Here is a 12,944-nt window from a genome sequence, read left to right on the forward strand (position 1 = left end):
TGACCACCCCTCCCCCAGCCGAAGTTCGGAATTCAAACCCAATTCTGGTTTGAGGGGTTGGAGTTTTCTATGCCCTGCTCAAGACTTTAAAAAATAAAAGTGCTTCTGGACCAGGGCATTTTATCTCTTCCTGGCCCCTCAGGGACTCATTTGCATTCTTGGAATAAAATTGTTGACTGTACTTCATGCTCAGCCGCACATTTAAATGCTTATGCGAGGTTTATTTTGGAGAAGGAGCTCTCCAGAATGCTGGCAGGGCCGCGCCCCCGCCTCCCCTCGGAGAGGCAATCAGCCCCCCGCCAAGGCTGGAGGCGAGCAGGCCAAGCATCCTGGCCCCGGGGGAGGCGCTGTCCAATGAGAGCCGCACCCCAGGGGCTGTCTCGAGGCTGTTGGGAAATGTCTCATTTTTATATGTAAATAAATCATTTCCAGCGATTGCTCTGATCACAGCAGGCTGCTGCTAAAATGTTTTAAGTGGGTCCTTTGCCACTGTAAACTTTGTTAAGCATTATTATCATGTTTGGTTCTGTTTTCCTCGGCTGATCTCACCCAGCCGTCCACTCCCAGCATTCTAACCTGTTCTGTCATTGTATCCTGGTTGCATACCTCTGGGGACAGAGATCTCATTACCTCCAGGCTACCCATTCCACAGTAGGACACCACTGACTGATGGAAAAGTCCTCTTTCTAAGTGAGCTGGAATTGAAACTCTCTTCCTATCACTGTCATTGCCACATCCTTGAGCCTCGCCTTGCCCTGGCCCCACAGAACGCGCTTGCCATGTCTTCCTCGACTATTTCCTCCCTGCCCTTGACCAGTGCTCCAACCTCCTTGCCAAGGCCTGTGACATCCTGCACCACCGGGCCCCTTGCTCACCCTCAGCTGCTCTCCGGCTTACTTGCTCTGCTCCAAAGCTACTGGCATCTGCTTCTCTACTGCACAAAGCACCGACCCACGCTGGGACCTTTGCAGGTGCTGTTTCCTCTGCCAGGATGCTCCTTTTGTGAGTTTCCTTCTCAAGGAGCTCAGCTTAGCGTCACTTCCTCCAAGAAGCACTCTCTGGCCATCCTTGCTGAAGTGTTTCCTAACTCTCACGTTTTCCCGTGTGGTTTTCTATCTGACTATAAGGCAGCACGGCATTCACTTCTTTCCTGTTGCTGTTCTGCCCAGTTTAAATGTGAGCCCCCCAGGGATACGTCTGTGTCTTGTTCCTGCTGTTATCCCAAGTCCAGCACACAGTAGGTGCCCAATAAATGCTCCTTCTGGGAGTGCGATGCTCACATCCTCAGTGTCTCCGTGCCACTGATTCCTCACTGGCCGCTGGTGAAAAGCTGGATGGGGCACAAGCTCAGCCTTTTCTCTGGATGTGCTTCCCTCTGCCAACATCAAGAAGGTCCAAACTCACTTAGCAGCAGCAGCTGTTCCCCAGACATAATCTTACAGCAGGCCCAGTCTACAAAACGGATAACCAGGCACTTGGTGTGCCTAAAGCAATGTCCCTTCACCCCTTCACCGCTTGACCCCCCACCCCCGGCTCCCTGCGTGGGCCCTCAGACACCTGCAGAGATGCCTGGTTTGTGCCTGTGGTCTGGCAACAGCCCCTCCTTTTTCTCTGGGGACCTACCCTTGCCCCATGCTCAGGCAGGGAGTCCATCTACCAAACCTAGCCCCTCAGCCGGTGCCACACCCTCGTCACAGTGGTTGGCTCGGGAAGGACACGTGAGCCCCATCTGGAGTCTGGCCTTGGAATGTTTCCTAGAAGCACTGAATAGGAAGTCTGCTCTTCGTGCTGGGGGTGGCCGGACCGCTTGAATGTAAGCCAGGATCTGTGGGCATCCACAGGAGACAGCCTTCCCAATAACAAAGCAAATCAGAGGATGGCGGACTGAGGAGATGGAGCAAAAGTAAGTGAGTGCTTGTGACATTGTCTGGGCTTCTGGATCCAGCTGTACCTGCAGCCCTGAACTTTGCAGTTACTGGAGCCGACGGATGTCCTGCTTGGCTTACACCTGTTTGAGCTGGGCTTTCTCTCACTCATAACTGAGAGAATCTTGACTTCGGGGTTTGGGATCACAAACGTGGTTTAACGCCATGGCTCCATGTCATCCTTAAATGGTCAGGCAGAACACATTTGATGCTTTAACTTCTGCTGGCTTGTCTAAGCAGGTAGTACGGATAACAACAACCCCTCTCTCTTCTTTTTTTTTTTTTTTAAGATTTTTATTTATTTATTGGACAGAGAGATCACAAGTAGGCAGAGAGGCAGGCAGAGAGAGGGGGAAGCAGGCTCCCCTCTGAGCAGAGACCCTCATGCAGGGCTCGATCCCAGCACCCTGGGTTCATGACCTGAGCCGAAGGAAGAGGCTTAACTCACTGAGCCACCCAGGTGCCCCACACCTCTCTCTTCTTGAGTGGTTCTCAGCTCTCACTCAATTTCCAGGAGAACACCATGAAAAAAATTACTCTGTATTTTATCTTGTGGAGGAAACTAAGCTTGGTAGCTTGAGGACGTTAAACATGTTCGTGACTGGAAGTGCCTCTGCAAAGGCTTTTGTGTTTATGGCTTTTTTGACATGTAATGACAGATGTGGATTAAAAGTTTATTTACTTATTTATTGGCTAATATCTGGTCTTTGGGCTTTTAAAAATCATTATTTTAATTACACAAAGAGCTTACATAAATCGGTCAATAAAATAAGGACAATTCTCCAGCTGATAAGTCAGCAAAAGGGAATTCACAAAAGAAATGATCCAGGAAGTAAATAAAGCATGGAAAAAAATACTTGGGCTTACGAGTAATCTAAGACACCCAAATTAAACAAGTTAAACTATGCTTCTCATCTTTAAAATGGACAAAGATTAAAACAAAAAGCAGACATGGGGTGCTGTCCTGAATATAGAAAGTTCTTCTCGGACGATCATTTTGAAAAGAATTTGGCAAAAGCATGTTTAAAACAGGGGTTGGCAAATGTTATCTGAAAAGGGCCAGATGGAAATAATTCTGGCTTACTGAACCATAGGGTCTCTGTTGCAACTTCTCAAGCCTCTGTTGTAGTTTGAAAGCAGCCATAGATGATGTATATGTCAACAAGCAAGGCTGTGTTCCAATAAAACTTTATTGGTAAGAACAGGTGATGGACTGGATTTGCCCCAGTTGCATGTAGTTATATGGAAACAGACTATAAAGCAAAATGAAAAAATCCCTGCCTACCTAATTAAATGCCCAAATATATATCATCATAGCTATGCAAAGAAACCCATAGGAAAATATTAAAGAAAACATACCTGTGTTAATTAGCTATAGAGGCATAAGATAGCCCTGATCTTAGGAGATTAAAGCAACCATTTTTCTTTCTCCCCAGTCTATGTACCTGTTGGTTGGGCTGTTGTGTTGATATGAGCCAGTCTTGGCTGATTTCTGGATAGGTGGCTGGGTGTCTTCTGCTGCCCGTGGTCACCCATCAGCCTGTGACACACAGGCCTGGGGTGCTGATGGTGGTCCGAGGAGAAAGCCAAAGGCCCCAGGACGTGTTGAGGTCTAGGGTCAGAGCTGACACTGTCACTCCCACTACAGTCTGTTTGGAAGCAAGTGACAAGCAAGGCCAGCATGGAGTCATACTCCTAGGGCGCAGACAGGATTGGGAAAGAGTTGACTGTATCACCGAAATGCTACTCGAGAGGGAAAGACCCCAGTCTTCTTCGATGCCCAGCTGAGTCAGAGGCTCCCTCGGAAGGCCCAGAGGACTGCTGCCTCTGGCTTGGCATTTGCAGGTTCCTGCTCCACTGACGGGGCTGTTGGCAGTGAACCCTCATGGCCATCTTCCTTCCTCCTGCCAATTGTCCTGCTTATTCTGTTCCATACTTCCTTCCTCGGCCTCCTTCCAATTACTGCAAGACCTCAAATCCTTCTTGGAAGGGCAGGAACTAAAGGTAGGAGCTTGCGTCCTAGGAGGCCGTGATCTGCAACTCTCGGAGCCAAGAGCAGAAGGGACCCGGTGCCAGCCATGGCATTCTAGAATGGAGGAGAAACACAAAGGATCACCACTCCTGCCACTACCGGCAGGCCAGGAGGAGGATGGGAGGGGCAACCCAGCCCTTGAACTCTAGCCCTTTTCTCTGGTGGATCTAAAGCTTCTGAGCTGAGAAGGCAGCTTGTCCCAGCACTTGGCATGGCTGGTTTCCCCCCCGCTTCATTTTTTAAAAATCTTTCCCATCAGGGCAACTGGGTGGTGCTTTTGGTTGGGCATCTGACTCTTGGCTTTGGTTCAGGTCACGATCTCAGGGTCATGACATTGAATCCTGAGAGGGGCTCTGCGCTCGGCGTAGAGTCTGCTTGAGGTTCTCTCTCCCTTTTCCTCTGCCCCTTCCCACTGCATGCACATTCTCTCTCTCTCAAATAAATAAATAAATCTTAAAAAAAAATCTTTCCTATTGAAAAAACCACACAACTTCTATAGAATTCTATCAATGGTGAGCCACATTCTAAAATGCCACCTCCACGGAAGCAGGGACCAGGTCTGTGGTGTTGGAGCTGCCGGGGCTAGCTCTCCCTGACCCAGTTCTGTCCCTCATCTCCTGCTTCTTCGTGCTTGGGCCATTTCCTCATGACATCTGCCTCTTTTGCCTAAGGTGAGTTGTGTTCAACTCTTCCATCTTACAAAACTGAGTGCTCTTTGAAATTCAAACCCTGTCTACGTAAACTCAGAAGGTCCCCGGGTGTTTGGCAGTCAGCTTCCCGTGGGATAGAATCCAGCCCAGCCCACCCGGCAATATGACAGCACCCTCAGCTGTTGGCAGGTGTTGGTGACCTTTTACACGTGCTTGCCCCCATCACTTTGTTTAAACCTCACAGCAGCCCAAGAAGGAAGATATCAATGTGCCTCCTTGTTTTTTAAATGGACTTCATTTTTTAAGAATGGTTTGGGTTTAGAAAAAATTGAGGAGGTGGTACGGAGATTTCCTATATGACCTCTTTGCACGCACCATATCCCCTAATCTTAACATCTTGCATTAGTGTGGTACGTTTGCTGAGACCAGTGAGCTAATTTAGATACATTACTATGAACTAGAGTCTGTAGTTGATATTGGGGCTCACTCCGTTGTATATTCTATGGGTTTTGACAAGCATACAATATCACGTATCCCCCGTTACAGGATCATATGGAAGAGTTTTTCTGCCTTAAACCATCCTCCCGTTTGTTCAGTTTTGTAAGAAACCACGAAACTATCTTCCAAAGTGACTGTTTGCCATTCCCAATGAATGAATGAGTTCCCGTTGCTCTACATCCTTGCCAGCATTTGATGTTGTCAGATTATATGGTCCAGATTTGGGCTATTCTGATAGGTGATCAGAATCCCCAATGATTGGGGGATCATCACTGATGATGCCACTTAGATACGTTACTATGTATCTCATTGTTGGCACGAGATGGCATCTCATTGTTGTTTTAATTTGCATTGCCCTGATGACATACTACGTGAGGCTTCTTTTCATAGGCTTGTTTGCTGTCTGAGTATCTTCTTTGGAGAAATGTCTGCTCAGACCCTTTGCCCATTTTTTTAAACTGGGTTGTTTGTTTCCTTAAGTATTGCATTCTTAACACTCTTTATATATTGTGGATACAAGTCCTTTATCCAGACATATGTTTTGTGGGTATTTTCTCCTCATCGATAGCCTGTGTTTTTGTTCTCTCAACTATTTCTTCACAGAGCAGTTTTTTATTTTACTGAAGTCCAACTTACCTGTTGTTTCTTTCAGGGATCGTGTTGAATCTAAAAACTCACAGCCAGACCCAAGTCATCTATGTTATCTTCTAGAGGTTTTACAGTTTTGGGTTTTATATTAAGTCTTGATCCATTTTGGGTTAGTGTTTACAGAAGGGGTAAGGTCAGTGTCTAGATCCTTTTCTTTTTCTTTCTTCCGTTTTTTTTTTTTTTTTTTTTTTTTTTTTTTTTTTTTTTTTTGCGTGTGGATGTCTGCTTGTTCTAGCGACATATGTTAAAGAGACTCTCCTTGTCTCATTGTGTTGTCTTTGCTCCTTTGAAGAGCAGTTAACTGTGTGTAGGTCTATTTCTGGGCTCTTTATTCTATTCCTTTGATCTATCTATTTTTTTCCACCTGTTCCATGCCACCTTGATTGTTATAGATTTACAGTAATCTTAATTAGGGTAGTATCCGTTCTCTGACTTTGTTCTGCTTCAGGGTGGCATTGGCTATTCTTGGTCTCTTATCTTTCCAAATAAACTTTAGAACCAGTTCGTTGATGTCTGCAAGCTAACTTGCTGCAGTTTTGGTGGGGATGACATGGAATCTGTCGATCAATTTGAGCAACGATACCTTGTTCCAGATGAAATCACAAAGTCCCTGAGGGGAGGATGGAATTAAATGGAATTAAAACTCATATTTCATTGGTTCTGACTCACACATTGTTTCATCTCTGAAATGGAGGCGTGCTTTACAGTTGCTGCTGACGGTTGATAGTCATTGTGCTGGCATTGCTCACGCTTGCATACAAGAATCGGCAGAATGTGGGTAGTGGCTTGGGAAAAAAATCCCAGAGACAACAGTGGAGCATTTCTGTAAGAAATGTTGCATCCCCAGTGCTCGTGATGGTCCAGAGCTGGTTCAGTGTGGACAAACATGGACAAACCCGGAGGCAAGAGTGAGCTCTGAGTGCAAAGGGAATACCTTAATACCTTAATTGACTTGTTTTGCTTATATTTTCCTTTTAATGTATATACAAGAGTGATGCATTATTTAAAAAAAAAAAAAACAACCCTCAGGACAGCTCATTCAGTTAAGCCTCCAACTCTTGGTTTCAGCTTGGGTCACACTCTCAAGAGTCCTGAGAGGGAGCCCCCATGCCAGGCTCTGAGCTCAGTGTGGAGTCTTCTTGTCCCTCTGCCCCTCCCCCCACTCTCGTGCCCTCTCTATGTGTTAAATAAATAAAATCTTAAAATAAGATTAAATTTTAAAAAATTTTCCCTCTCCCTCTGCCCCTTCTCCCACCTTCTGCACACTCTCTCTTTCTATAAATAAATAAATAAAATTTAAAAATTTAAAAACCGGGTCTAAATAAATCTAAAACAGGTTTTTCAATAAATATGGAATTAAAAATTTTAAAGCAACAGGGAAGCGTCACTGGTTTTTTAAAATTTATTTTATATATTTTATTTTGAATTTATTTATTTTTAAAGATTTTATTTATTTGACAGAGAGACAGCAAAAGCAGGGGGACTAGCAGGCAGAGGAGGGAGAGGCAGGCTCCCCATGAGCAGAGAGCCCAAGGCGGGGCTCAGTCCCAGGACCCTGGGATCATGACCTGAGCGGAAGGCAGAAGCTTGACCCACTGAGCCATCCAGGCGTCCCAGAAATGTCACTATTTGAGGGTCTCATTTGTGTCACTGTTATGGCAGAGGTTTATTCTTAGTGGGAGATAGAAATGTTAATGCATCTCAAGGTTGATGTTCTAGATTCTCTGATGCACAGAAATGGTTGCATTACCAGCATCCTGGGAGAAATGCTGCAAGTCTGAGAAAGGGGACATTCACAAAGTCACAGGCGGGGCCAAGAGAAATCAACAAGGGACAGTGCAGTGTCTCAGGGCTGACAAAACCTCGGAGCTATTGTTACCTCTGGACCTGAAGGGCAAGGAGGGTGAGAGGTTGCCAAAACCCCAGGAGAGGCTGCGGGCGAGAGCAGCCTGGCTGGTGGGGAAAGAGCCAGGGAATAGACACCCCAGCCTCACTTTCCGGCATCCTGATCCTATGCAGGTGCCTACCATTGTGCGAAACCCCTGAGAAGCAGTGATGGGCCTCCAGGGACACAGAATAGCATGGAGAGTGGGGGTGGAACTGGGGGCGGGGCTAGGAGCCAGCTGCCTGCCACAGTAGGGCCAGTATTTCCAAGGCGGCTTCTATTTCACCGCCCCTGCACCTGACCAAAGTGCTCCGAGCTTAGGCTCCGCGGTCAAGGTCAGCTGACCAGGTGGATGGGGCAGCTCGAGCTCCCTCAATGTTGTGGAGGCTCACTACTGGGCTGTGGCCACCTCCCCCAACACCCCGCTCCACCCCGCCCCACCCCGCGGTCCTCTGCGACCCCGCCCCTCACTTCCTTCTCCCTGCTCAGCACCTGATTTACAACGTGCGACCCTGCGGGAGAAGTGAACTTCTGTGTCTGGGCTGAAACTTGGCTCAGAAACTATGGACGTCAACTCACAGGCGAGATGATGGACAGAACGAACTCAGATCGCGATGTGTTTATAGCTTATAAGGGTGAGTTGTGCGTATTTCCAGCTTGGCTCAAACACCCGCTTGCCCAATTGGCTTGTCAGGCAGGGTCTACTCTGATTTAGAGCTCTAGATCTGCCAACTTGATTTTTGAAGCAAACTCCCTTGTTTGCCAAATCTGCCCGAGACGTGGGATCAAAGGATCTGTGCACGTCATCACCCAGGGCGCCCTTTCTCTGTACAGACAGGGACACCGGAAGAAAGGGAAAGTGTTGACCCCGGTGTACAGCACGGGGTGGGGGGGTGGACAAAGAAAGTGGGGGCTAGCGTCTCTTGCCTGCCTTCGGGGCTTAGCTTTGCCTTTAGCTCTGGGATCTTGGATAAGCCCCCTCACCTTCCTGTCCTGTTTCCCACTCTGCAAAACGGGGATGAGCGTAATTCCTGTCTCACAAGGTGATTATAAGAATCAAATGAACTAGGAGCCAGGCAGGCTGTGAGCAATTCCGAGCAAAACCTGGAGCTGATTCCGGTCCACAGCCCCTATGAGCTAGCTCAGAGCCGGCCCCCAGTGTTTGCTGAATGACTTAATGAGTGAAAGGAACTTCACAGACTGAGGCATGGAGGAAATGCTGCTCATTATGTTACTTATGCTCTGTAATGGGCCAGGTTCCTGCAAAGCAAGGAATCCCATCAACCCTGTCCATGGGCTAGAGTCCCTGAAATGAATGTCCTGTTTGCTTTCCTCAGCAGCAAATCCAGATGTTTTATTTAAAGGAGATAATGACCGCTTGAGTAAGAACCCCCCAGCTGTCAGGTGCTGAGCAACCGCTCAGCCCGGATGTGTAATGGTGGCCCGGCAGCCAAGGGAGTCATGAGGCCCTGGGTCATGGCCGTAGCCGGGAGGAAGCAGCCGATGCACAGAATGAGTCCCCTGGGGCTCCCAGGAGGCTCCCAGGATTAGCAGAGAGGGGCCATCCAGGAGAGGCCACGTGGCCCTTTCAATGTTGGAGTCTGTCAAGATTCCGGGCAGTGGTCATGACCTCTGTATCAGCCGTGGGGGCTGCTGAGCATTCCTCAGAGATGAGAGGTCCTCTCAGTGTGAGCATAGCTGCTGGACAAGGCCTCAGAGGCTGCTCATTCCAGTTACTTTATGGAGAAAGGGACAGAGGTGCAGAGAGGAGATGGTTTTGCCATGTGACACAGCCTAGAATCCAGGATCCTGGGACTAGGTAGGTATTCCAGGTGGTCTGTGTGTGGCATGTCCAGGCAACAGCCAGGATGCTCTCAGCAGACAGCATGGCTCCATCATACTCTGGTCGAAAGTTATAGCAGTGCCTGGAGTTGTGCAGTGTGCAACTAGTGCAACCATATGCAGCAGCCCTTGCTGGAACTCACATGAAATAGACTCTTCAGACAGGGTCAAAGGCATGTCCAGAAGTGACCTATATGCAGCATAGATGTCTCTATCATTCTTGTTAGCTGGTGTTTTCCTGAGGGAATGAGGATATGCCCTTGTTAGACAACTCTGGAAGGTCCATACTGGAAGGGCCTTTTGAGGCCACCTCACCCATATTTTTGTTTGTTTGTTTTGTTTTCTTTTTGTTATTTTTTACTACATAAATAAGGAAACTAAAGCTTAGAGAGAACAGGCTTGTTCCCAGTCACAAAGTGAGTTGGTCCCAATTACGTTTCACCGCCTGCTCCCCCGACCCCTCTGTGGACCTGGAGTTCCAGAGAACCTGTCCTTGGTTTCGCTCACACCAGAGCCACCTGTGCTCCCGGCCCTCACAGCCTGTGCCCGCCTCCTCACCTGTTCCTCCTCCATCTCTCCTTGTGTCGTGGAGGGAACCGTCCCAGAGAGCAGACACCTACCATTTGTCTGGCTTCCCCCCCCAGGTCTTTCCCTGGCCACCTGCTCCAGGCTCACCTTCCCGGGAGGCTGCCCTTGAGCTCTGGTCACCAAAGCACAAGGCTTCCCGAACAATCCCTGCAGAACGCCCACCCCATCACCCGCTGCCACTGCCTTCTCTCCAGCCCTGTCAAAATATCAGCGTTTGGCAGATCTCTGTCCCTTTTCCCACACACCCTCCCTTCCTCTCCCCCCCGTAAAGACCCGGCTCAAATGCCCTCTTCACCAAGCACCATCCCTGTACCCCCGAAGCACAGAGAATCCGTCTTTGTGCTTTCCCAGGGCAGCCTCAGCAGGATGCAAGTGCATGGGTCAGACCCAGATCTCTGCATGGTGGTACGAACCGTACCCCAGGACATTCTAGAAATCCTAGATGAGACCGATGTTAGTATAGGAATAACTTGAAACCCTCTTTCATTTGTAGAGTCGGTCACTGACAAGTGCCAGGCTCTGGGCCAGGGCTGGTCACAGGTGCCTTGCCTCGCCCCTCACCAGGGGACAGCATCTCAGCGTGCCCCATCCGATTGCCAGATCACCCCTTTCCAGGCAGGCTCCCTGGTGTGGCAGGCGGCATGGTGGGGAGACAGCTGTAGTGCAGTGGGGAGGGCTCTGGGCCAGGGCCAAGGGTCAGAACACCTGCTCCCCTCGCCAGTATCCTGTGTGAAGATGGTAGACACAGTTACATTGCCCCCGGCCTGCGAGGAGGGAGGGGCCTCACTCTGGACATGCCGGCTTGAACATTCTCCATCTGACTCTATAGGGGTGGACCCCGGGTGATGCTTATTAACAAGCTCCCAGGGGATCTGCTTTGCAGGTGGGCATTTGGAAACTTCTGGAAAGCCAAGTGGGCTTTGCGCCCATTATCATCATCCTAACTCTATGGAGCAGGTGGCTAGTAACACACCTGTTCATAGGCGAGTAAGGCAAGGCTCAGAGATAGGAGAGGAGATGCTCAGGACACATGCAGGTCTCTCCCTCCAGGCCCTGTGCTCCTGCGCCTCCCCAAAACTTGAAGACTTACACTTCTCAGTGTTCAGCTGGTCAGATTTGCAGTGAGGGGGACGGTGGAGGGAACACTGAGCATTCTGCACTCCTCTTGACCCTGGGAGTGGAGCCAGGCTGCTTGAACCTGGAAGCTGCTGTTGACGATGCCAGGGGCCACCTGGTGGCGACTCTGGGAACTGCAAGCAGGTGCCCAGGACCTGCCCCCCTCTTCCATTGTCCCCAGTACCCCCGGCCCCGTCCACCTCACATCTGTACAGCCTCTTGGGTGGCAAAGGTCCCTCTATTTATTATGGTGACGGGATGGCGCCACAGAGGCACCAATATCCATTTGAGATCTTTGCTGTTCTGATTCAGGCTTGGAAATCTGGAGTCCCTGAGTTGGGTCTCGCTCTGCTCCAAGCGAGTTAGGGCCCCTTTGGGCCTCAGTTTCTCCTGATCATCAGTGAAGAGGCTGGGATTAGATCTCTGGGGGATCCTCTCAGCTCTACACGTCTTCTGTGTTATTACAAGGGACAACCGGTGACATGTTGATGGGGCTCCCGTGATTCTTTCTGGAGACAGAGCATCAGAGACAGAGCGCTCTGTCTCCAGACTCCTTGAGTGGCAACATGCTTCGTGGGCTTCCTCGGGAAAGAAACAAGACAGGCTGAAACGTGCTTGGTTCTCCTCCTGGACTCTTGTGTTCACCAGGCATTTTTGGAAATGTTCAAATTAAAGTGTGATCGGAAAAATGAGGCTGTAGCTGCAGGATAAAGGGTGGTGCGGCCCAGGGCTGCTGACTTAATGGGCGGCCTAATGTCATTATGTCCGTATTAATAACAGGCCGCGCAGGAGAGGGCCCTTCCCTGGATAGAGGACACTTTCCGGCTGACAGCGCTTTTCTTCTGTTTTTCCCTGCAGACAAATGCCCCTTGGGTTCTTTTCTCCATTCCAGAGAATTCCCTGGAGTGAGATAAACATATGGAAGATGGATTTTTTCTTCTTTCTTCTAAAAGCCTCGAGAAGGAAAAAGGCGCACTGGTGTGGGACTTGGAAAGAAGGGTTGGTGTGTTTTCAACAAGACTCTGGCTGGGCGGCTCCCGAGTCGGGGTAATAGGGCTGCTGGGGGCTTGGCCGGCTCCCCAGGGCTGGGGTGCTCGGGCTTTGGCCCCCATCCTGTGCCTCATTTTAATTTAGGGAAATTGGACTCATAGGAAAATGACAACCTCATATGCCCCACGACTCAGAATGAACCACTGTTAATAGGCGACATTTGGGCATTTTTCCTTTCAGAGTTTTTTTGTTTTTTGTTTTAAAGAAAAACCACTCCCTTTTTTTTTTTTTTTTTAAGATTTTATTTATTATTTGACGAAGAGCTAGAGAGAGCACAAGCAACAGAGCTGCAGACAGAGGAGGAGGAAGAAGCAGGCTCCCCGCTGAGCAGGGAACCCAATGCAGGGCTCGACCCCAGGACTGTGGAGTGATGACCTGAGCTGAAGGCAGGTGCTCAACCAACCCACTGAGCCACCCAGGCACTCCCCCTCTCTTTTTTTAAATTAAGAATGAGTAAAAAACAACCATCTCCTTGCACTACCCAGAACTGGCCGCTGCTGCCTTTTTTTGCATATTGGCTCTCAGTCCTTTTGCTCTGTGTTACATCAAAGAAGAGAAACAGTATATATATATATATATATATATTTTTTTTTTTTTCCCCATAAAATCAGGGACCTGTCACCTCAGTTCCCGTTGGACTCCCCCTTGCGCCACCCCCTGTTTCACTCCGGGGACCCACCCCGCCACTGCCCACTGTGGGCAGCTTGTCC

The 12,944-nt window shown here is 49.1% G+C and overlaps 1 long non-coding RNA gene across 1 annotated transcript; it reads left to right on the forward strand.

Moving 5' to 3' along the window:
- The first annotated feature begins 8,130 nt into the window (after nucleotides 1-8,130).
- On the forward strand, nucleotides 8,131-12,714 carry LOC131835387 (uncharacterized). Its single transcript, XR_009355172.1, has 2 exons — nucleotides 8,131-8,273; nucleotides 12,043-12,714. It is a non-coding gene; the product is annotated as an uncharacterized LOC131835387 (long non-coding RNA).
- The last annotated feature ends 230 nt before the right edge of the window (nucleotides 12,715-12,944 follow it).

Source organism: Mustela lutreola, chromosome 7 (assembly GCF_030435805.1).
Source record: "Mustela lutreola isolate mMusLut2 chromosome 7, mMusLut2.pri, whole genome shotgun sequence".
Taxonomy (NCBI): Eukaryota; Metazoa; Chordata; class Mammalia; order Carnivora; family Mustelidae; genus Mustela; species Mustela lutreola.